General features: G+C 42.9%; 1 pseudogene across 1 annotated transcript; it reads right to left on the bottom strand.

The window, feature by feature from the left end:
• Positions 1-11,684: 11,684 nt before the first annotated feature.
• LOC308647859 (olfactory receptor 2T8-like) lies at positions 11,685-21,829 on the bottom strand (annotated as a pseudogene). Its single transcript has 3 exons — positions 21,611-21,829; positions 14,156-14,855; positions 11,685-11,887 (listed from the first exon to the last, which is right to left on the bottom strand). The product of its transcript is annotated as an olfactory receptor 2T8-like (transcript).
• Between the last annotated feature and the right edge of the window lie 1,930 nt (positions 21,830-23,759).

The following is a 23,759-nucleotide window of genomic DNA, read 5'->3' as shown; positions in this document are numbered from 1 at the left end:
ACCTAGAAGTGAGTCAAGAAGACCAGCGCTGAGTGAGGTTTGGGACCCTGCCTGTGCCCCTGTCCTGGCTGTTCCAAAGGCTCTGACCCACAGCTCAGAAGCCTTGATGACACACTCAGGTGGAGACTTCAGGCAATGTGCCTCCTGTGAGCTGGTTGGTCACAAACATTTCCCACATCAGTGAAAACCACTCGCAACTCAAACTGAGCAATACTGTGTCTCTGGAAGCATATTTTCCCTCTGGTTTTGCTTTTTCAAATTTTCACTTTATTGAAGTCACCCCCTGACCATTTATTAGTGAGATCCCTGTGTTTAGAAGACCCTGTCCCCATTGCAGGTGCCATTAAAGACACCACAGACAGAATACTGCCCAGCGACCAGCGCTGGCTTCATTAAAGAAGGTTCGAATTGTGAGAAAACGGTAGGGAGTTTTAAATTAAAGAGACAAGACTCTAATTACCTTTTAAACCAGCTCCAGGACGGCTCCTCCTAGCTCCAGCTTCTAGCCACTTAATGTGGTAGCGAGGTTTACTAAAGAGGCTAGTGAGGGGGAGTCCGAAGATGGCGGCCAAGGGAGTACAGCACACCAGTACGCTGCGCCACTGTGTGGGAGAAACACGAGGTGAAATGGCTGAAGGCTACCTTGGTGGGAATCCCCAGTGAAATTGAAGTGCTCCAGAATCTAGAGGTCAAAATTCCAGCGCGCGGGATTCGGCTGCAGGGGCTTGGTAGCGGGCGATTTCTCCGAAGGGAGCGAAGCAGTACTTGGTCGGCGGACCGCCCCGTGGATGGAGTCTGGGACGCGCCCGAGTTAATTAGCCGCGAGTTACCAGAGAGGGATTACAGCGAAGCGGATTCTGCAGGCTCCTGCCAGTGGCACACTGGCCGCGCTGAGTGCTGAATTCCAGCTTTGAAATACAGGAGAGAATCGGTCCAGTTCGTTTCCCGACACCGGTCGGAACACGCAGGAGAACTGCAGCCGCCATCATGGAGAGCTGACGCAATCATCCCTGTTTTCTACTGATCTCAGCTCATTCAACTACAGAACAGGTGATTCCAGGCTGGTATTTGCCTGCGTCGCGCAGACAGATCGCTCAGGCTCGGGATTGGAAACTCTGAGGAGAATACTCTTCAGGCCTCACCCCTGGCAAGGCGGGCGCCGGGCTTTGAGCGGCCAGATTCTAGTTCCCCGGGTTGCTTTGGCCCAGGGCGGGAGATCCTTCTTGGCCTGGGGCTACGAAACCCACGGCGACTGTGTCTTTGACCCTGCCCCTGTCTGAGCGTACACTGAGCTGGGAGAGGTTGGAGCTGCCAGGCCCGGGCGGGGGCCGCCTGGGCCTGAGGTTGGGGTACCTCTGTGGACCCTGCTCCGAGCAGAGTGTGGCAGGGATCGGAGAGGCTGGGTTCTGGCCCTCGTGGCTGTTTGAGCCCAGGGCCGCGGAGCCTGCGGGGACCGCGAGCTGAGGCCAGCCACAAGTGAAACTTGCGACGAGGGGCAGCGGGTCTCTGTCTCCTGGAACAGTTTTGACCCGGAGCTGGAGAGCCCGCGGGAAGTGCGTCTTAGACTCTGCTCCAAGGGGAGCGTACACCGAGCAGGGAGAATTTGGTGCGGCCAGGCTTGGGCACCTAGCAGGGAGAGTCTGGTGCGGCCAGGCTTGGGCTCCCGGGGCGGCTCTGGCCTGGGTTTGGGGAACCCGCGGCGGGTGCCCTGAGGAGCCTGCTCCTAGCAGAAAGTGGCGGGGATCGGAGAGACCGGCTCCTGGCTCCCGAAACGGCTCTGGCTCAGGGTTGGGGATCCTACAGGGACTGCTTCTTGGTCCGGGTCCTGCTGGGTACTGCGGGGGCCTGGAGGGCAGAGTGGAGCTGCCTCCTGTGCCCAGAGCAGGCTAAGGGTCCCGCCGGTGTGGTATCGCGACACCCCAACTGCAGCTGGGGCCGAGGAGAGTAGCCGCCCACGCCTGGAACAGGACCAGCGACCCGACGGCAGGGTAGCCAAGTCAACCCACTTGGAGTAGAGGCCGTGAAGAGCTGCCGTCTGACCCTGCAAGGTAGGCAGTCCTGCGTCCCACTGGCAGGACAGGCTCGGCAGCCGGCCAGTGTAGTGGACGAGTAGCATCGAGGCAGTCACGTCACACTGGTTGGAGTGGGGGTTGAACAGAGCCACTGCCAGCATCCGGAAGGAGCCCAGAGACGCGTTGGAGAGGCAGTTAGGTACCCCCACTGGGAGTGGGGGTTGAGCAGAACTGCAGCCCAGGCCCGCAGGGTGGGCAGATCTGAGACCCACCGGCGGAACAGGCTTGGAGGCCGACCAGCGTGGTAGACACGTCACATCAATTGGAGTAGGGGTGGAGAAGAGCTGCTGCCCACGTCCGGATCAGGACCAACGATCCGAGGACGTGGTAGGAACGTCACCGCAATTGGAGTGGGGGCAGAGTAGAGCAGCCACCCGTGCCCGCAGGGCGGGCAGACCTACGACCAACCAGCGTAGTATATAGATCACCCTGATTAGAGGAGGATCACAGCCACTACCCGCCCTACAAGAGAGATATCCAAAATATACAAGAGCAACAAAAATAAACAGGGGGAAAAATTTCAAAAACACAACAGTTTCACGAAGCAGAAAGAAACGCAAGCAACATGAAAAGACAAGGAAAGAAAGGACCACAAGCAATGCAGGTCAACTCAACCCTAGAAGAGGTAATAGCTGCAACAGATGGAATGTCAGATAAAGAGTTCAGGATATACATGCTTCAGATGATCTGGACTCTCAAGGAAGACATGAGACAGCAAAATCAGACAATGAAAGATCACATTGACAAGGAACTACAGAAACAAATCCAGGAAGTAAAAGATCAATTTCACAGGGAGCTAGAAGTAATAAAGAACAAACAAATAGAAATCCTAGAAATGCAGGAAGCAATAAACCAACTTAAAACCTCAATTGACAATACTACCAGCAGAATAGATCACTTAGAAGATAGAACATCAGACAATGAAGACAAAGTATTTCAACTTGAGAAGAACATAGACAGTTCAGCAAGACTGCTAAGAAACCATGAGCAGAACATCCAAGAGATATGGGATAACATTAAAAGGCCAAACTTAAGAGTCATTGGGATACAGGAGGGCACAGAGCTCCAAACCAGAGGAATGAACAATCTATTCAATGAAATAATACGAGAAAACTTCCCAGACTTGAAGAATGAAACAGAATCCCATATCCTAGAAGCCTATAGGACGCCAAAAGTGCAAAATCATAAGAGATCCACACCTAGACACATTATAATGAAGATGCCCAACATACAGAATAAGGAGAGAATTTTAAAAGCTACAAGAGAAAGAAAGCAGATTACATTTAGGGGCAAACCAATCAGGATAACAGCTGATCTCTCAACACAGACTCTGAAAGCTAGAAGATCCTGGAATAACATATTTCAAACACTGAAAGAAAATGGGCTCCAACCAAGAATCGTGTATCCGGCGAAATTAAGCTTCAGGATGGAAGATGAAATTAAAACCTTTCACGATAAACAAAAGTTAAAAGAATTCGCAGCTAGAAAACCATCTCTTCAAAAAATCCTTGGCAAAACATTACAGGAAGAGGAAACTGAAAATAACATTGAAAACCATCAGTGGGAGATAGGACAGTAAAGGGGGGAAAGTAACCAAAGAGGAAAACTAATCAGGTTTAGTAACATAAATAAACAAATATGACTGGAGGAACAAACCTAATCTCAATAATAACCCTAAATGTTAATGGCTTAAACTCACCAATTAAGAGACACAGGCTAGTCGAATGGATCACAAAACAAGATCCAACAATATGTTGCCTACAGGAGACGCATTTGATAGGAAAAGATATACATAGACTGAAGGTGAAAGGCTGGGAAAAATCATTCCACTCATATGGACTGCGGAAACAAGCAGGAGTGTCCATACTCATATCAAACAAAATAGATTTCAAGCCAAAATTAATCAAAAAGGATAAAGAGGGACACTGCATACTGCTCAAGGGAACCATACACGAACAAGACATAACAATCATAAATATATATGCCCCAAACAATGGTGCACCTACGTTCATCAAGCAAACTCTTCTCAAGTACAAGAGTCTAATAGACCACCATACAATAATCATGGGAGACTTCAACACACCTCTCTCACCACTGGACAGATCTTCCAAACAAAAGTTAAATAAGGAAACTATAGAACTCAACAACACAATTAACAACCTAGACTTAATTGACATATATAGAATATACCACCCAACATCAAGTAGTTACACATTTTTCTCAGCAGCACATGGATCCTTCACAAAAATAGATCATATATTATGTCACAGGGCAACTCTTAGACAATATAAAGGAGTAGAAATAATACCATGCATCCTATCTGATCATAATGGAATGAAACTGAAAATCAACGATAAAAGAAGGAAGGAAAAATCATGCACCACGTGGAGAATGAACAATAGGTTACTGAATGACCAATGGGTCATAGAAGACATCAAGGAGGAAATTAAAAAATTCTTAGAGATAAATGAAAACACTGACACAACATATCGGAATCTATGGGACACGTTGAAAGCAGTTTTAAGAGGAAAATTCATTGCTTGGAGTTCATTCCTTAAAAAAAGAAAAAACCAACAAATAAATGATCTCATACTTCATCTCAAAATCCTAGAAAAAGAAGAGCAAAATAACAGCAAAAGAAGTAGAAGGCAAGAAATAATTAAAATCAGAGCTGAAATTAATGAAATTGAAACAAAAGAAACAATTGAAAAAATTGACAAAACCAAAAGTTGGTTCTTTGAAAAAATAAATAAAATTGACAGACCCTTAGCCATGCTAACGAAGAGAAGAAGAGAGAGAACCCAAATTACTAGCATACGGGATGAAAAAGGCAATATCACAACAGACACTTCAGAAATACAGAAGATAATCAGAAATTACTTTGAATCCTTATACTCCAATAAAATAGAAGATAGTGAAGGCATCGATAAATTTCTTAAGTCATATGATCTGCCCAGATTGAGTCAGGAAGATATAGATAACCTAAACAGACCAATAACAATAGAGGAAATAGAAGAAACCATCAAAAGACTACCAACTAAGAAAAGCCCAGGACCGGATGGGTATACAGCAGAATTTTACAAAACCTTTAAAGAGGAACTAACACCAATACTTTTCAAGTTATTTCAGGAAATAGAAAAAGAGGGAGAACTTCCAAATACATTCTACGAGGCCAACATCACCCTGATTCCTAAACCAGACAAAGACACTTCAAAGAAAGAAAACTACAGACCAATATCTCTAATGAACCTAGATGCAAAAATCCTCAATAAAATTCTGGCGAATCGGATTAAAAAACATATCAAAAAAATTATACACCATGATCAAGTAGGATTCATCCCTGGGATGCAAGGCTGGTTCAATATACGGAAATCAATAAATGTTATTCACCACATCAATAGACTTAAAAATAAGAACCATATGATCATCTCGATAGATGCAGAAAAGGCATTCGACAAAGTACAGCATCCCTTTATGTTCAAAACTCTAGAAAAATTAGGGATAACAGGATCATACCTCAACATTGTTAAAGCAATCTATGATAAGCCACAGGCCAGCATCATCCTGAATGGAGAAAAATTGAAGGCATTCCCTCTAAGATCTGGTACAAGACAGGGATGCCCTCTCTCACCACTTCTGTTCAACATAGTCCTCGAAACACTGGCCAGAGCAATTAGACAGACGAAAGAAATTAAAGGCATAAAAATAGGAAAAGAAGAACTTAAATTATCACTATTTGCAGACGATATGATTCTATACCTAACAGACCCAAAAGGGTCTACAAAGAAACTATTAGAGTTAATAAATGAATTCAGCAAAGTGGCGGGATATAAAATCAACACGCATAAATCAAATGCATTCCTGTATATCAGCGACAAATCCTCTGAAACAGAAATGAGGACAACTACTCCATTCACAATATCCCCCAAAAAAATAAAATACCTGGGAATCAATCTAACAAAAGAGGTGAAAGACCTATACAATGAAAACTACAGAACCCTAAAAAGAGACATAGAAGAAGACCTCAGAAGATGGAAAAATATACCCTGCTCATGGATAGGCAGAACTAACATCATCAAAATGGCGATATTACCAAAAGTTCTCTATAAGTTCAATGCTATCCCAATCAAAATCCCAACAGCATTTCTAGTAGAAATAGATAAAACAATCAGGAAATTCATATGGAATAATAAAAGACCCAGAATAGCAAAAACAATGCTAAGCAGGAAGTGTGAATCAGGCGGTATAGCGATACCAGACTTCAAACTATACTACAGAGCAATAGTAACAAAAACAGCATGGTACTGGTACCAAAACAGGCGAGTGGACCAATGGTACAGAATAGAAGACACAGTAACCAATCCGCAAAACTACAACTATCTTATATTTGATAAAGGGGCTAAAAGCATGCAATGGAGGAAGGATAGCATCTTCAACAAATGGTGCTGGGAAAACTGGAAATCCATTTGCATCAAAATGAAACTGAATCCCTTTCTCTCGCCATGCACAAAAGTTAACTCAAAATGGATCAAGGAGCTCGATATTAAATCAGAGACACGGCGTCTGATAGAAGAAAAAGTCGGCTATGATCTACATACTGTGGGGTCAGGCCCCAAATTCCTCAATAGGACACCCATAGCGCAAGAGTTAACAACCAGAATCAACAAATGGGACTTACTCAAACTAAGAAGTTTTCTCTCAACAAAAGAAACAATAAGAGAGATAAACAGGGAGCCTACATCCTGGGAACAAATCTTTACCCCACACACTTCAGATAGAGCCCTAATATCCAGAGTATACAAAGAACTCAAAAAATTAGATAATAAGATAACAAATAACCCAATCAACAAATGGGCCAAGGACCTGAACAGACACTTCTCAGAGGAGGACATACAATCAATCAACAAGTACATGAAAAAATGCTCACCATCTCTAGCAGTCAGAGAAATGCAAATCAAAACCACCCTAAGATACCATCTCACTCCAGTAAGATTGGCAGCCATTAAGAAATCCAACAACAACAAGTGCTGGCGAGGATGCGGGGAAATGGGTACACTTATTCATTGTTGGTGGGACTGCAAAATGGTGCAGCCAATTTGGAAAGCAGTATGGAGATTTCTTGGAAAGTTGGGAATGGAACCACCATTTGACCCAGCTATTCCCCTCCTCGGTCTATTCCCTAAAGACCTAACAAGAGCATGCTACAGGGACACTGCTATATCGATGTTCATAGCAGCACAATTCACGATAGCAAGATTGTGGAACCAACCTAGAAGCCCTTCAATAGATGAATGGATTAAAAAAATGTGGCATTTATACACAATGGAGTATTACTCTGCAATAAGAAATGACAAAATCATAGAATTTGGAGGGAAATGGATGGCATTAGAGCAGATTATGCTAAGTGAAGCTAGCCAATCCTTAAAAAACAAATGTCAAATGTCTTCTTTGATATAAGGGGAGTAACCAAGGACAGGGTAGAGACGAAGAGCTGGAGAAGAAGAATAACATTAAACAGGGATGATAGGCGGGAGGGAAAGTGAGAGTTAAGGGAAATTGCATGGAACTGGAAGGTGAGCCTCAGGGTTATACACAATTACATATAAGAGGAAAGGAGGAGTAGGAGAAAAATTATATAAGTGGAAGAAACGATTTATAGTAGAGGGGATGGAGAGAGAGTAGGGGAGGGGAGGGGAGGGGAGGGGAGGGGGGACAGTGGAGAATGGGATAGACAGCAGAATACATCAGTCACTAGAAAGGCAATTTGTAAATCAATGGAAATGTAACTGATGTGACACAGCAATCTGTATACGGGGTAAAAATGGGAGTTCATAACCCACTTGAATCAATCTGTGAAATATGGTATAATAAGAACTATGTAATGTTTTGAACAACCAACAATAAAATAATTAAAAAAAAAAAAGAGGCTAGTGAGAGAGAGAACACGCCAGGGAATGAATGGGCTTTTATTGGGGAACAAAAAATTCCAGGGAAAATTCCATCCAATGAAGGTTAATGGGGTAGCATCCCATGGTCAGGGGCGATGATTGGGTATTTGGGTCAGTGGTCAGACACGCCTCTGCACAGACAAGCCCTTGGACCTGGAGAAGGGTGGAGAAAGCTCTGACACAGCTGTATCTAAGTGCCTCTCACCCAGCCAGGGAGGTAACTCAAATCATGTGAGAGGATGGCCTCCCACACAGAATTTTTAAATGGACTACAACATGAAATATTTTCAATTGCTCCTAAGTTCTTCCTCCTGTGCATTTCTGAGTTGACTGTGTTCCTGTGGTGTTCACTGAGTCTACACAGCCACATCCACATTTTCCCTACAGCCCTGGGAAGCCAACATCGCTCACTCCTGTCTCCCTCAGTGTCCTGCTTCTACTTCCGGGAGCAAATTCTGTGAGGCACCTAGAATTTCCACAGGCACATTTCACGACTCTGCCCACCCTTCAACCCAGGTCTAGAGCACACTCCTAAGATGCCAGGATTATTAATGAAACTATATCTTCTGTGCCATCCAGTGCCATCTGGATTGACAAGCAGAGCTACACCTGAATCCAAAGATGAGTGCTCTAGCAGCAAGCTAGTTAATGTGTAAGGGGGGAGAAAGAACCTGGTACACACCTGGCAGCTTCTCCCCTGGACATACAACTCTTTCCCAGGGTGAAGTCTGTTTCCCCACCTCACTCCACAAATCCTTATTAATGTTGGAGAGACACGCAAAACAGACTTCCTACCCACCTCTCCTCTAGAATCTTGCAAGCTGGCCCCAAAATATGCTCTCCACATGAGTTTCAGACTTTAATTTTTTCATAAATTTTATGTATGGATGGATACATATAATACATAATATATACATATATATGTATAAATATATATATGTATATATATATATACACATATAATCATTGTAGAATGTTATACATTTTGAAATAAGAATTTATTCCAGGAACATATTAATGAAAACAAAATTCACTAACTTGGGCAAGTGAGATCTGGGAAGGGAAAATCTAGTGCCTCTCATGACAGTTGGCTGCTCTTAAAGTTTCTATTAAATTGTAATTTGGGGAATCTCCAACCAAGGATAATTCTAGTACCTTTTACTCAAAATGCTGAGCACTCACCATTTCATGAGATAGAAATTTAAAGTAGTAAGTTATAAAGAAAACTAAGTTAATTATCGTCTTCTAGTTTTGCCACATACACATATAGTTTCATCTTAATCCAGACATTTCTTTTGGAACTCATTTTTGAGTCTTCTTTCTTTCTTTCTTTCTTTCTTTCTTTCTTTCTTTCTTTCTTTCTTTCTTTCTGTGCGGGGGGTTGAACACAAGGGTTTGTGCATGTGAGGCAAGCACTCTACCAACAGAGCTATATCCCCAGCACTTGGAATTCACTTTTAAGTACACACACACTCTGCTCCATCACATTCTCTCATTCCTTCTAAGTCCTGGTTGCAGGCCTTCCACTGGAGTCTGAAAGTTTGGGTGGTGAATCTTACCTACCTCCCTCCCTTCCATGCCTGGCTGCTTTAAACAGCACACACCCTCCACCCAGCACTCTCAGAGGCTCCAGCGTCTTCAGTTCTCCATATTCAGTGGTAAAGTCCCCCTCCACTGGACCTCATGCTCTCAGAAAACAGTTCAGTCCCCTAGAACCAGGCAGGCCTGGCAGGATTGATGCCCAGTGCACTGGTGAGGCATTGAGGTGGGTGTGCGCTCTGCTGCAGGCTCACCCAGGAGCCCCGAGTCCCACACATGCACGTGCAGGGCTGCCTCCACCTCCCTGGACCAGGTAAACACCACAGGCAGCATTTCTCACTTAGCCTCCTCTACTCACTGGGGCATCAGTCACCCTCACCCCAATGGCCCTGAGCCCTGGCTTGTGCAAAGAGACACGTCAGGGAGTGGCTGAGGGCACCAGAGCTGCCTGGACTTGGCACTCCTTCAGATGGGATGGATTTGGCAAGCGCACTGCACAAGAGTCATTTGGAACTAGTAATCAGAAGCACAGGAGGCAGGTCCTCACTGGGAGCCCTGTGGCAAGTGGCCTCAGGGAGAAAACAGTGGTCTTTTCATAGGGCAGCAGAAGGAGCCATTCCCCATGGCATGGCCTGGGAAGGAGGGGGCGGGAGCAGGCATAAGTATCATGGTGACAGTGGTGGACACCTAGGGCAGCCCTGGCACTCCCGCCGGAGCAATGGCAAGGCTGGCTCTAAGGGGAGAAGGGATGGACTGTTTTGCCATCAATTAATCATGTAGAATTAAATTTATGGTAATGATGATAACAACAAGAAAAAAAGATGAAGAAAAAAAGTTTTTAAAAGGAAAAATAAAGTTTTCCTTAGCCTCTCCACCCCGCTCTGTTTCCTCAGCATATTTTATTCCTGCTCTGCTTAGAGTCCTCTGCAGCTTCCACCACCTGACCAGGGACAACTACTGAGCCTCAATCAAGAGAAGAAAAGGTGGTGAAGAGGGGAACCAGATCCAGACAAAATTATCAGAAGAGGAGAAAAGAAACACAGAAGCAAACACTGTAGGTGGTATTTTAAACCACAGCCTTGGGATGGTTTTTTTAATTCACTAGCTTTGTCTTTGAAGATTACACAAATATATGTGAAAGATAGGTCTATTAAAAATTCATAGCCAAATTTATTTTCTTTACAAATTAAAGAATTTGTTTAAAGGTGTCAAATTTATTCCTTATTAATTATTGTGAGTATGTAATCATTTGTTAAACAAAGACTGTTCCAAAACACCCAAGTCCCAATTTTAAAAAGTTCTTAGATTTTCAGTGGAATCTGCCCTCCAAAGGAAGACCAGTAGTTTGTAAGAAATCATAATTAAAAGAAATAAAGTTACAGTTTCTAGCAAAACAGAGGAGGTGGAAGAGAAATATCTCTCTCTCTCTCTCTCTCTCTCTCTCTCTCTCTCTCACACACACACACACACACACACACACACACACACCAATTAAATTGGGCAATGAATTATAAGATATGTTAGAAAATTCATAACACATGACTTTTATTTCTAAAACTCCCAACAATGTTCTGAGTGCCCTATACTTTCTGTTGTGGAATCAATGGCTGTGTTTGGTTTTGAAGTATCCACAGACTCCTTTTCCAAAACTGAAATAGTCCAAAAGACAAAAAGGAACATAAGCACATAGACAATCTGCTGATGGCAAGTCCTCAAGGCCCATTCCTCATCAGGAAAATTCAAATGAAAAGCCATGTGCTCACAAGAATTGGCCAAAATGGAAAAGTTTCCATAATACTGGGAACATTTGGGATCCGTGTTCATTGCTGGCTGAAGTACGCAGAAGCTCTGAAAAGCGGCTGAGTAAGTCACCGAAATTCCAAGAGGAACAGAGGCACATGACACAGAGAGGCTGGAGGCAGCCAAGTCATGGTGGTTCGCACTGCACACCGCGCAGATGCCTCTCCGCTAAGCGCTAGGCCGAGGAACGCGAAGACGCCAGCCAGGGAGGACCACTGGCAGGAAAACAGCAGACACACCGACAGTGCGACACGGGACTCTGACCAGCGTCCTGACCTTGGAGGGAAACACCCAGGCACAGACAGCACCTGCAGCCACTTGGCCTCTAGACAATAGTCGCAGAGCGGCCGCGCCCAGGGCCGGGGTAACCGCGCAGATGCGCAGCCTCGTAGGACCGGCAGGGGGCGCCGTCCTGCGACGCTGCAGCTCCAGTGGCGCTGGCTGGGGGCTCCTGTCTCAGGTGCTCAAACTGTAAGCTTCCTTTAGTTTCCAAGCCTCCATTAGCACCAGGGTTGGGGCGAGGCTCTGCTGTCCAGGAGGAAGCGCTTTACAGGTTCTGGAGTTGGCCGTGGCTGGGGGAGGGGAAGGGACACTAAGGAAGAACCCCGCAGCTGACGCCTTTGGGGCAGTGAAGGGTGCTGTCCAGGCCCATGTCTCCTCCAGGATGGCACAGACTCCCTGCCTGGTTCCCTTGCTGAGGCCCAGGTCCTGTCCCAAGGGGTGCTCTGCCTTCCTGCCTCAGTGGGCCTTGTTGCTTGAGGTGGGCGTGAGCTGCAAGTGCAGAGACTTGTGGAAACCTCTGAAGAGGATGCCTGCAGTCTAAGCTCCCAACTGTGGAAATCATACACTGACCGGCAGCAAAGAAACTCAATCCTCAAAGTTACTAGACACTTAGTTCATTATTTAAAAAAGAAACCACTGTGGTGCATGACATAGAAATGTTACTGACATTTTAACTGACAGAGTTTTAACAATCCACAGTTTGACCTGCTGAAGAGAGCTCAGTAAACAAACTCAAAGTGTGGACCTTCACGCATGATCCAGAGTAAAGCAGAAAAATATATTCATAACTATATCTATGTATATATGAAAGTTAAATACCTGCATGGGGCATTGGATTCTATCCCTAGCACAACATAAAAATACTGAACAAAACAAAATGCATAGTATAACCAAACATGTAAGTTTTATTGTTTCAAGTAAAATGAAAGAGGATGAAAATATATTACACAAATACACAATTAGTAAAAACAATTCATCTTCAGCCATTGAATTAAAGTGAGTGTTTGAAAATACACAACAAACAACTGAATATATAATTTCATTTTTTTCTTTTATACTAAATTTAATATAGCATTTTAAATGTCATATATGGTCCATGAATGAACTATCAAGTTGGGCTCATTGGGGAGACTACGTGCTTTATTATTTCTTTCCAAGAATAAAAACATCCAGTTAACAAAATTAAAAAAAAATCAGACAGTAAAATAATACAAAAATATAGAACCTTCACAGCAATCATGGAAAGCCAAGCTAAAAACAAAATAAGTTACCAAGACACTCACTAGAAGTTCTAAAAAATAAAGTCTGATAACAATGGATGCAAAAGAATATTGAGCACTGTGGTGGTGGAAATGTCATATTAACATTCTGTTTCAGCAAACAAGTCAAGAAAAAGATCACCATCCATCTACCTAAATAATAGTAAATAAAAACAACAACAACAACTTTTGATCCCACAAAGGAGCTTTAATTTCCACAGATCCAAACTGAACATAGTCCAGACATCCTCCAAAACACATGGGGTAACATATTGTGGCATTTTAGACAATAGAAGACCTGTAGGAATTAAACAGGGTTAAAAACTGCTGAGAGCAGAGTTGCAGAGGAGTCTTTGAACTGAGAGAAAAACACAGGATGTAGGACTATTCATCATGGGGTTCCAAGGACAAGAATAGAACAGGCCAAACTAAACAATGGGATAAACAGCAGACCCATGGTCCTTCTTGAGGGTGCTTCACTGGTGGTGGAGGCACTTGGGAGGCTGGTGCATGTAGCCTTTCTTGATTACACTGCAGACTATTAGGCTTGTATTTATTGAAATTGCTTGAAAGAAAAGGCTGGGTTGTGAGCATGGTACTTCTTAAAAAGTATACCTCAGTTGAAACATAGATAACAATCCCAAAATTGCTGGAATAGTGAATTCAGTTTTTGAGTAAAAGTTCATTAAAACATGCAGGTTTATTGATAAGTAAAATGTGGGGGGCAGATATACAGATCCAAGGGAATCCAATTTTTCTCCCTTATCTCTGGTTTTGTGCCATAGACTAAGTTACCTGCAATCAACTACAAAGTGAAAACTTAAAATTAAAAAAATCCAGAAATACATATTCTATAAGTATAGAATCTGGCACAGCAATCCTCCAGTCTGACTGAAAAGATGAACCTCTCCACTTAATGAGAAAAGAATTATAGGCAGAGGTTGCAGAGATCTTTGCTAAGAGTAAATATACATGTGAAACTGCAAAGAAGGAAAAAGAAAAGTGTACTACTTTTGCTCGTGAACCTCAAGTTGCAAAAGTTATGGCCATATCACTCAGTGATCAGCTAAGATCAACAATGTTTCAGAGAGAGCATCAGTGGTTCCAGGTATCCCCTGGGCAATGTGGATCGTGTCTCCCATTCATAAGGAGGGGTCCCTCTAATTACCCTCTAAAAAGCCCACTAGTCACTCTGCCCAACCACAAAAGCTGGGGACATGAAGTATATAGTTAATAAAGCTTCAAGGCCACACACTGGCCACACACTTTCTCAGGGCCCCCTTGACCTCGCTGTTCCTCAGGCTATAGATGAGGGGGTTCAGCATAGAGGTGAGGATGCTGTAGAAGGCTGACACCACCTTGTCGTGGTGAGCTGACCTGTAGGATTTGGGTCTCACGTAGATAAAAATGGCAGCTCCATAAAAAAGCCCCGCCACAGCCACATGTGAGTCGCAAGTGGCAAAGGCCTTCTTGCAGGCTTCTGGAGAGAGCATGTGGAGGACACCAGCCAGGATGAGACTGTAGGAGGTCAGGATGAGGCAGAAGGGCACCAGGAGCATCAACACACAGCAGATGTACATGACATCCTCAAAGACAGACGTGTCAGCACAAGCCAAGCGCACCAGTGTAGGGGCCTCACAGAAGAAATGGTCTATCTCTCGCCTGCTGCAAAACGGGAAGCTCAGGGCAACAACTGCCTGCATCAGCCCGTCAGCTGCTCCCAGGAACCAGGACCCCATGGTCATCGTCAGACACAGTCGTCAGCTCATGAGCATGGGATAGCGCAGAGGGTGGCATACGGCCACATAGCGGTCATAGGACATGGCTGCTAAGAGGAAGCACTCTCCACCACCCAGAGTGAGAAGGAAGAAGATCTGGAAGCCACAGCCAGCAGGGGAGATGGACTTGTTTCCAGTCAAGTAGTCAGCAGCCATTTTGGGCACAGTGGTGGAAACCAGCATGGCATCCATGAGGGACAGTTGGCTCAGGAGGAAGTACATGGGCGTATGGAGCCGGAGGTCCCACTGAATCAGAAGAATCATGAGGGCCTGTCCACTAGGGAGGTGAGAGCCAATGTCAAAAACATCCCAAAGAGAAAATGTTGGGCTCTGGAGTGGCCCAAAAGTCCTGGGAAGATGAAGGTGGAGCTAGTGTTCATGTTCACACCTGCCATGATTTCAAACAGAAGAGGCACCAGCAGTTCACTTTTTACAGGACAGGTTGACTAAAATTTTAGACTCTTGAGGGAAAGATTAGCAGTCTTAATGTAAAAGTTTGGTGAGAGGGATAAAAATGCAGAAAAGAAAACAATTAAGGTGTTGCTTAAATCTTGTGATTCCTCATGGGATATTGATGGTTAAAAGGAAAGGATGCACATTTGCATTCTAGTATCTTTGGATCGAAAATATATGTCACAATTCACAATCATCAGGAGGAAACTTTGTGGAAACAGAATAAAATAGAGCTGAAAGTTGAAAGCCTCCAACTTCCTGCACCACAGTAAAGACAGAAAGACACACATTCTGGCCGTGCTGCTTCTGCTCCTGTCAGTGCCTTGAGCCAACTATCACTTTTGAGCAGCTGCTGGCCCTGTGATGACACAGAGGCTTCTCTGGTTAAACCCACCCCCTGCTTTTTTTCCCTTGCAAAGCTTTCACATATTGAGAATTAAGTGGTGGCTACAGATGATTTCATAGTCATGGTCAATAAGCAAGGACAGCCACAGAAAACCAACCAGATGCCCCAGGAGACCACACTGAAGTGGGACACAAGTGTCAATGCATATGACACAGCAATGCTACATTCATTACTCCATGGCAGGAACTTCTGAGGCTGATGGGGCCCACACATGATATGGGACATTCCACAATGAGGAAACACTAGATGGGTATAAAAATATAGCCTTTATGACTTCATCTTAAATCCCATTCAATTTATTAATCATCCCAGGAAGTGTTGGCATTGTAAAATTTTATGAATTTAGTACAAAACAAGAAACTTCTGGGGAAAGCCTGAAAATATATAAATGAACAAATACATCCATATTATTACAGGTGATAAAAAACAAATACAAATTAAAAGTGGATGATAGGTGAAAAGAACAGAAACAGTGCTCACTTCTGAGGTGCCATCTTGAATGGCCTGGTTGACTGAGGCCTGGGTGCAGGACCTGATTTCTGAGAAGAGCTCTAGAGGAGGGAAGTGAGCCATGAGAGGGGGTGGAGACATTAAGCAGTTTGGTGCTCAGAGGAGGAATTCTTCTCCTGCAAAGGACAAAGCAGGCACTAGACAGTGGAGCTGGAGAGCTGGCATGGGGCAAAGGGAGCACAGCTGGGGAGGAAAGCACAGAGATTCCTGGGACAAAATCTCAGAGCGTGTGAATCCCTCTGAGAAGCACTGGATTTTATGAGTGAGGTGGAATTGTGGCCATTGGGTAGAAGCTCAAAATAAACACAATAAATATTGCCTGCAAAATATCAGAATAACTTCTCCATGGATGTATGAGATTTTAAAGATGAACACGATCTTCAATTTTTCTGACACTTAGTTTATATTAATATGGACAAAAAACAGAATATAAATTAAATATATTTGATTGTGAATAGTTGTGTCTGCCTAGGAAAAAATAGTTGCATTTATTATGTTTTAGGTATAAAAATGTTGAACTCAATAACTTGGTGATATCTGGCAATAAAATACTGGGCCATGTATAATTTATGTAGAAAAATAGGGCCTAAAAATAAAATGGAATGAAAATAAATTGGGGCAAAAATATCAAATAATGTTAAGCATCTCTTTATGTTATCACTGATAATGTAGAGTTCTAACAATATGTGCTAAAGATGTTTCATCACTTAAAGGAAATAACTCTCTGGTAGAGCTGATTACAGGGGTACATTTAAACAAGGATGGAATGAAAAGAGCTCTTAAACACATAATGGGCCTGTCAATAGGCCCACTGTTCCTGGATATGGTCCCTCCTCTTTCTGCTGGAGGCCATGCCTTCAAGAGCAAATCTACATTCCAAGCCAGTCACCATCACCATTGCTTATGTGGCATAAATGGGTGGGAGGGGAGCTACATCAACATGCTCAGCAGTGCCAGAGGAGCAGCACTGCTTTAATTCAGTAATGTTGAATTTGTATAAACAATTCCCTCTACAAAACACCTGGAAACTCAAACACCTAATAATTTCAGGTGAAGGGTTGTCTGCTCGCTGTGAGGCACATTTAATTTAGTAGATTTGTCAGAGTCGAGCTCTGGCAGGAAGACTGAGGAGACGAATGGATGGTGAGGAGGCCATGAAAGGTGGCCAAGAAAGAACATGGACAGGAAGTGAAGGTGCTGAATCCCAATCTTTACTTGTGAAGTTAATCATATATACTTTTCATTTTGGCAGGCTCCCAGTATTTTGTTGTTATAAATCAGGAATCATTATTCAAAGAAACAAAGTATTATGTAGCTACAATTAGATAAGAAGAATATATCTTGGCTTATGCATAAGCAAGCATTTTTACTTTCAGTTCACATTTTGCTTTGAGCTGTTTCTGCTTAGTTAGCTTTTAATAATAGTTAGAAATGCCCCAGACTATTGGCCTGTACCTTGACTATTCTATCTTGACTTACTGACTAGAACTGGCGCTGCGGTTATGGCATGTGGTTAACTTGAAAAGAGAGGCTACTAATTTTAATCAAACAAGAGTAAGAACACCAAACCATTGTGCACAGGAACAAGAACAAGTTGCCCAGTACCAAGCACTAATCCGTCTTCTTAATATTAATTTTTCTTCACTAGATTTTAATTTAATTTCTCAAAAACTTCCTTGACTGTTTTCCTATAGGGGATTTCTCATTAAACATTAACAATTTACATTCCACAGCTGAATCATTGCATTTAGAGCAAACAGATTTATTCTTTGGAAGTGGTTGCATTAATTGGGAAAGTCATGTTTTTTCCTTCATACTTAATGGTCATATGAGAAGTCGCAACTATACTTATTAACAGAAATACAAAAACAAACCATCCCATTCCAAGAAACATAATGTGCTCCTCCAGAGGTTGGATACCTTGCACCATCCACCTCAGTAGGGCCTTTCCTTTGCCTGAGTCAGGGGAGGGGCACAGCATAGATTGATAATATAATAATTCCACTTCTACACCTTTTTATACTTTATAGAGTTACAATTTCTTTTTGAATGTGAGTGATTTTCTTTCAAAAACCGAGAGCCACATTCCTAATTATATATATACAATTCATAGTATTTATAAGATTCTAGTCAAGAAACTGTCAAAATAATATTGAAAATTGTCTTCACAGATGTACATCTGGTTGAACTGGAATGCATGCTAAACTCTTTTCTGTAAACATCATCAAGAGGAATGGGATCACTGCTAGTGGCCAGACATTACTTGAAGAGGGCCTGGAGCTGGGAGGTGGGTGTGTCACTCGCAGATCTCCATGGTGCCCAGTGCAGGACATGCCCCATCCATGTCCTGGTGAGTGTGAGTGCACCTCACCTCTGCTCCACAGGAACTTTCCTTCTGCTTAAACTGCTGCAAACTCACTGGCCCCTAGGAAGGCTGTGCCCCAACCACAGCAGACAAGCAAATGAGGAGCAAGAGTAAGGCTCCCAAAGCTTCTGCTTCCACAAGAACCCTACCTTCTGTCACTTTTCTTTTGCAAGCACAAGTCCTGAAGTGACCCTGACATCAAAGAGGAAGAAAAAGATTTACTGCTCATTGTGCATCAAGGGAAATCTTCCCCTTGTCTCCAGAGATAGTGATCACACCTCCTCAGTCATATAGGAAGATAGCACATGGATAAATCTGTACCTTCCATTCTGTGTTTTGGTACAAGTGCACATTTGACACAATGTGAAAAGAAACACAATGTCTTACTGTCAGAATTCTGACTCACTTCTCTCCCACAACTGTAGAGTTAGCTGGTCATACACTCAAGATGATTCCCTGTGTTGTACATCATTCCCCTTGGAGTAGTGAAGGGGCACTTGCTGTTCATAGCATGTGACTTCCTGATTTAGGGTCCACATCAAGCAGAACACTGCTCACAGACTAGGCTGGGAACAGCAGAGCTCCTACGTCACCACACGGCATTCACCAGTAAACACAGGCATCAAGTCAAGGGTCTGGAAAAGACAAGGCCTTGCTGAGCATCAGAAAGACAATTAGAGGAACAAAGCCCAGTGAACAGAGAAGTCTGAAGTCACAATCAAAGCACCAGCAACACAACTGGGCATGTACCCTGGTTCTCCTTAGTTCAAAGTTTGAAAGGTGAATCTATTAAAAATAACCATTATTTGTTCAAAAGTATGCAAGATACAAGGTTATAGATCATGACAACTTACCTTGAAAATATGAGGAGGGAGTGGAGTTAAAATGGAGTATTCACATTTATGTATTTATATTTGTGGGGCTGGTGACAGAGCGCAGGTCCTTATGCATCCTAGACAAGTGCTGTACAACAGAGACACACCTGTCTTGTTTTAGGTTTTTTTTTTAAGGTAATCAAAATTAAGTAACCTTTTGATTAATATAACCTGATATTACTGTAAAATAGTCTCAGAGTTTGTGGTAATCACTAAGCAAAAAACCTGATGCAATGAAAATCAAAAGCAAAGATTCAAAACATAACAATAGATGAAATTGCTTAACTACATGGAATTCAGTAAGAAAAAAAGAATTAACATACAACAAAAATAGAAAAAAACAAGGGAAAGTAATAACTTATTACCTATTAATAATTACATCATTTGAACATCAAATGAATAAATTGAACATACAATGAATAAACTCTTTGATTCTAAAATGTTAAGCAGCTGAATGGTTAAAAACACCAAAAAGCAACCCCATGTGCTTCCAAGAGACCCCTCACATGTGAAAACACACAGAGGAAAGTGCAGGAAAGAAGAGGATATTCCATGAATGGAAGCCAAAGACAGCAGCCACCTAGGCTTGAATTCAAATAAAATGACTGACACTGAAAGAAAGAAGAGTTGAAGTCACCATATTTATACAGGAGATGATTCAGCAGGAGAATAAAACATACCAAATATATAAAAGAACACTCTTTCCTGTGAGGACAGAGACAGCAGTGTAATAATGACAGGCACCTTCAACACCTGCCTTAAGCAATGGGAACCTCAACCAGACAGAAATCCAACAGGGCAGCCCTGGGTTTAACTGCACCTGAACCCAAGTGGATGCAGTGGGCAGGCAAGAACATGGCCCCCAACATGTTCTTATCCAAAGACTCTGGCATCTATCCAAAGGAGATGGTGTTAGACCAGAACACAAAGAAAAGACCACTGACTCCAATTAAAATCAAATTAAAGCAAGCTTATTATTTCAACCAGGCGGGCTTCCTCTCCCACCAAAAAAACCGCAGGAACAAGACAGCACTGCAGCTTTCTTGTAGCCCAGATTTATAGTGCAGAAAGTTACACAAAGGGGGGGGGGGTCACAGATAACAATATTCTGAGGAGCATAACACTAATGCTAGTTTACATTTTTGCTGGCCCTGACATCAGAATTTATGAAGGTCATTAGAGCCTCAGTGAGGGCCATTATCTTGGCCAGGGAAGGCCAAGATTTATGAAGCATCATTAAAGTTTAGAGAGGGCTGCTATCTGGTCAGAGAGAGCCAGGCATGGGTGAGTTCAAGGCAAGGGCAGGCATTCCAAGCAAGATCAGAATTTTCAGTAATTTATAGTAAAGCTAAAATTAGAATTTCATGTGGCGAGATGGCTCCCAATTTTAAGAGGGAATCAGACTAGGCCTATCACAATAAAATTTTTAACTGATTCACCAAACACTGCACAGAAATACCTTAAAAGGTAAAATAGCAAAGTGAAAACAAAATAAATTGAAAGAACACAAAATCAGCAGTTCAATAGAGAAAATAAACTAGTAATTTGTAAAGGCAGCATGAATCCATTTTGGGAGGTGCCATTTCAGTAAATCCTCTTGTTGGAATCACATAGCATGTGTCTTGCCCAGCCAATTTCTGAAGGCCCCCTTGACATCTTTATTCCTCACGCTGTAGATGAGGGGGTTCAGGACAGGAGTAAAGATGGTGTAAAATACAGAGACTACTTTGCTGTGGCCCACTGAGTGGTAGGACCTGGGTCTCATGTAAATGACCATGAGGGTGCCATAGAACATCCCTACCACAACCAGATGAGAGGAGCAGGTGGTTAAGGCTTTCTTTCTGGCTGCAGCAGAATGCATTCTTAACACAGCAGCCAGGATGAGACTGTATGAGGCCACAATGAGAGACAGAGGGATCAAGAGCATCAGGATGCAACAGATGTACATGAAAAACTCAAAAACAGTGGTGTCCGCACAGACAAGGCGCATCAACGAAGGTGCCTCACAGAAGAAGTGGTCTATCTCCCTGGAGTGGCAGTAGGGGAAGCTCAGAGCGGCACTGGCTTGCATCAGCCCATCAATTCCTCCCAAAAGCCAGGAGCCTGCTACCAGTTGGGAACATAGCTTGTGGCTCATGAGAACATGGTAGCGCAATGGGTGGCATATGGCCACATAGCGGTCATAGGACATGGCTGCCAGGAGGAAGCACTCTCCCCCTCCCAGAGTGAGTAACAAGAAGATCTGGGAACCACAGCCAGCAGGAGAAATGGACCTGGAGTTCAGCAGGTAGTTGGCTGCCATTTTGGGGATGATGGTGGAGACCAGCATCAAGTCCATGAGGGAGAGCTGGCTGAGCAGGAAGTACATGGGGGTGTGGAGTCTGGGGTCTGTGTGGATGAGCAGGATCATCAGGGTGTTGCCCACCAGGGAAGTGATGAAGGTCATGAACACCAGAGAAAACAGGACTCGATGGGTCTGTGTGTGGTCAAAGAGCCCCAGGAGAATGAAGTTCATCGCCATGGGGTCAGTGGAGTTCTTCATGGCTATGGGCAACCTGGAAGGCAGGAGAATGTCTGAGGAATTTGGCCTGGTTAAAATGAGGATCTGGAACTTCCTTAAAATGGCTTGCTCACCTGACAGAAAGCCTTATCCTGGAGGCCTAGTTATTTAATTTTCTTCTCTCCAGCAAAACATTTACCGTAGCATTCATGGTTCATAGCTGCCGGGAGTTTAGTATATTCTCAATTCCAGCTAAATTAGAAAAAAAAAAATGTATACACAGCTTTTCTACAAGCCTCTCTCTCATGCTGCAGCAGAGTGCTAGTCTGAGAAGGCTGATGCTTGCCCTGTGATTGCCAGTGTGATGCCTTTCCTGTCATCCTGGCCCAAAGAAGCCATGTTGTGTAATCCCAGGTTTCTAAATTGGAATATCTCCCTGTTGGAGGACTTTTGAATTCATGTAGATTAGTGGATGTTGCACTCTCTTTTGTGATTGTAACTTTTCAGTTTTCTCATACTTGTATTTAAGGGAGTCTGGAGATTTCCTTCAATGCTAGGATGAATTGAAATTTAAAATTTAAATGAATCCCTTACATTCTCAATATATTGACCTGTCAATATTTTTCAATTCCTGCAACTGTGATGTTGTTAGATATTTTTAATGTAAACAAAATGTATAACCACTGAAATCAGACTTTGCTGTTTAGAAAGAAAACGTGACTAAATTACTCTATTCCACACAGGCAGGGGTGTGCCCCACCACATGCACCTCCTCACCTGGTCACCACTTCTCCTCCTGATCAGGAACCATTGGCCAGTACAACAACCTCTGGGCAACTGTCTTCCACATCTAGTAGGTACTCAAAGAGCTGCTATGTTAGACTGAAAATTCCTATTTTAAAAGTTTATAATTTCTTAAAGGAACTTAAATAAAATGAAGAAACAAACTGTGCTACTTGCAGACTCTCACACTTAAGTAATCCTAGGTTCTTACAGACAGGAGACAAGTGCCAGTCTGTTAATTTGGTCCAAACAAGCTTCTTCACTTGAAGTTAATGTTGAACCCTCAGCGTGGATTATGAACTGGACACAGAGCCTCTCCGTTAATCACAGGATGGCCCTCGTGTAACTGAAACCTCCAGATGGCGTTTCTCTGCCATGATGTCCTGCATGGGTGAAAGGCTCTCTTCTCACACCTCAGTGAGATTTATCTTCTTCTTATAAATTCAAGTTTGCACAGAGAGTAATAGATTAATGACTACCAAAAAAACAATGCGGGGGTTCAGTCATAATCTATGTGTAGCAGGCCATTTCTGATTTATTTTTTCAATTTAATTAAAACCCAAGACAAATTTTGTAAGTGGGCAGCACACCTCTAATAAACACTGCAGCTATAGTGACTAATGTAGTATGCCAACAATGCTCTTTAAATTTAAATACTTAAATGTTCTTGTTATCAAAACAGCCATTGTTCTAATTATCATAATTTTTAACATTATTGTTATAATACTGAACATATTACTGTCATGCCCTCTTAATTGCATATGTATGTATATGTACATCCAGTTTACCAATTCTTAATCACTGATGCATCAGATAGACATTATGCATATAGCATATTATACTTATAAATGTCTGGTTCCTCTGTAATACTCATATTGTGATCTAAGTCCTTTACATGTGGTAAGAGTTTCTGTAGTAATCAATCTTAAATTGTTGACTTTACTCTTTGAGGATAAATGAATCCCTTACATTCTCAATATATTGACCTGTCAATATTTTTCAATTCCTGCAACTGTGATGTTGTTAGATATTTTTAGGAGAAGTAATAATTTGCCAGTCATAATACCATGAAAATAAGTTTTGAGTCACATTTCCTATGATACCAAGGCAGAAACTGTTCTACTCCTTGACCCCTGGATTCATCTGCAAACCCATTGTGAAGTATTTTCCACTTCTTTCTATTGAAAAT

The sequence above is a fragment of the Spermophilus citellus genome (genome assembly GCF_964194105.1).
Source record: "Spermophilus citellus genome assembly, chromosome: 1".
NCBI lineage: Eukaryota > Metazoa > Chordata > Mammalia > Rodentia > Sciuridae > Spermophilus > Spermophilus citellus.
Note: the sequence above shows the minus strand (reverse complement) of the source record. Positions and strands in the feature narration are given on the sequence as shown.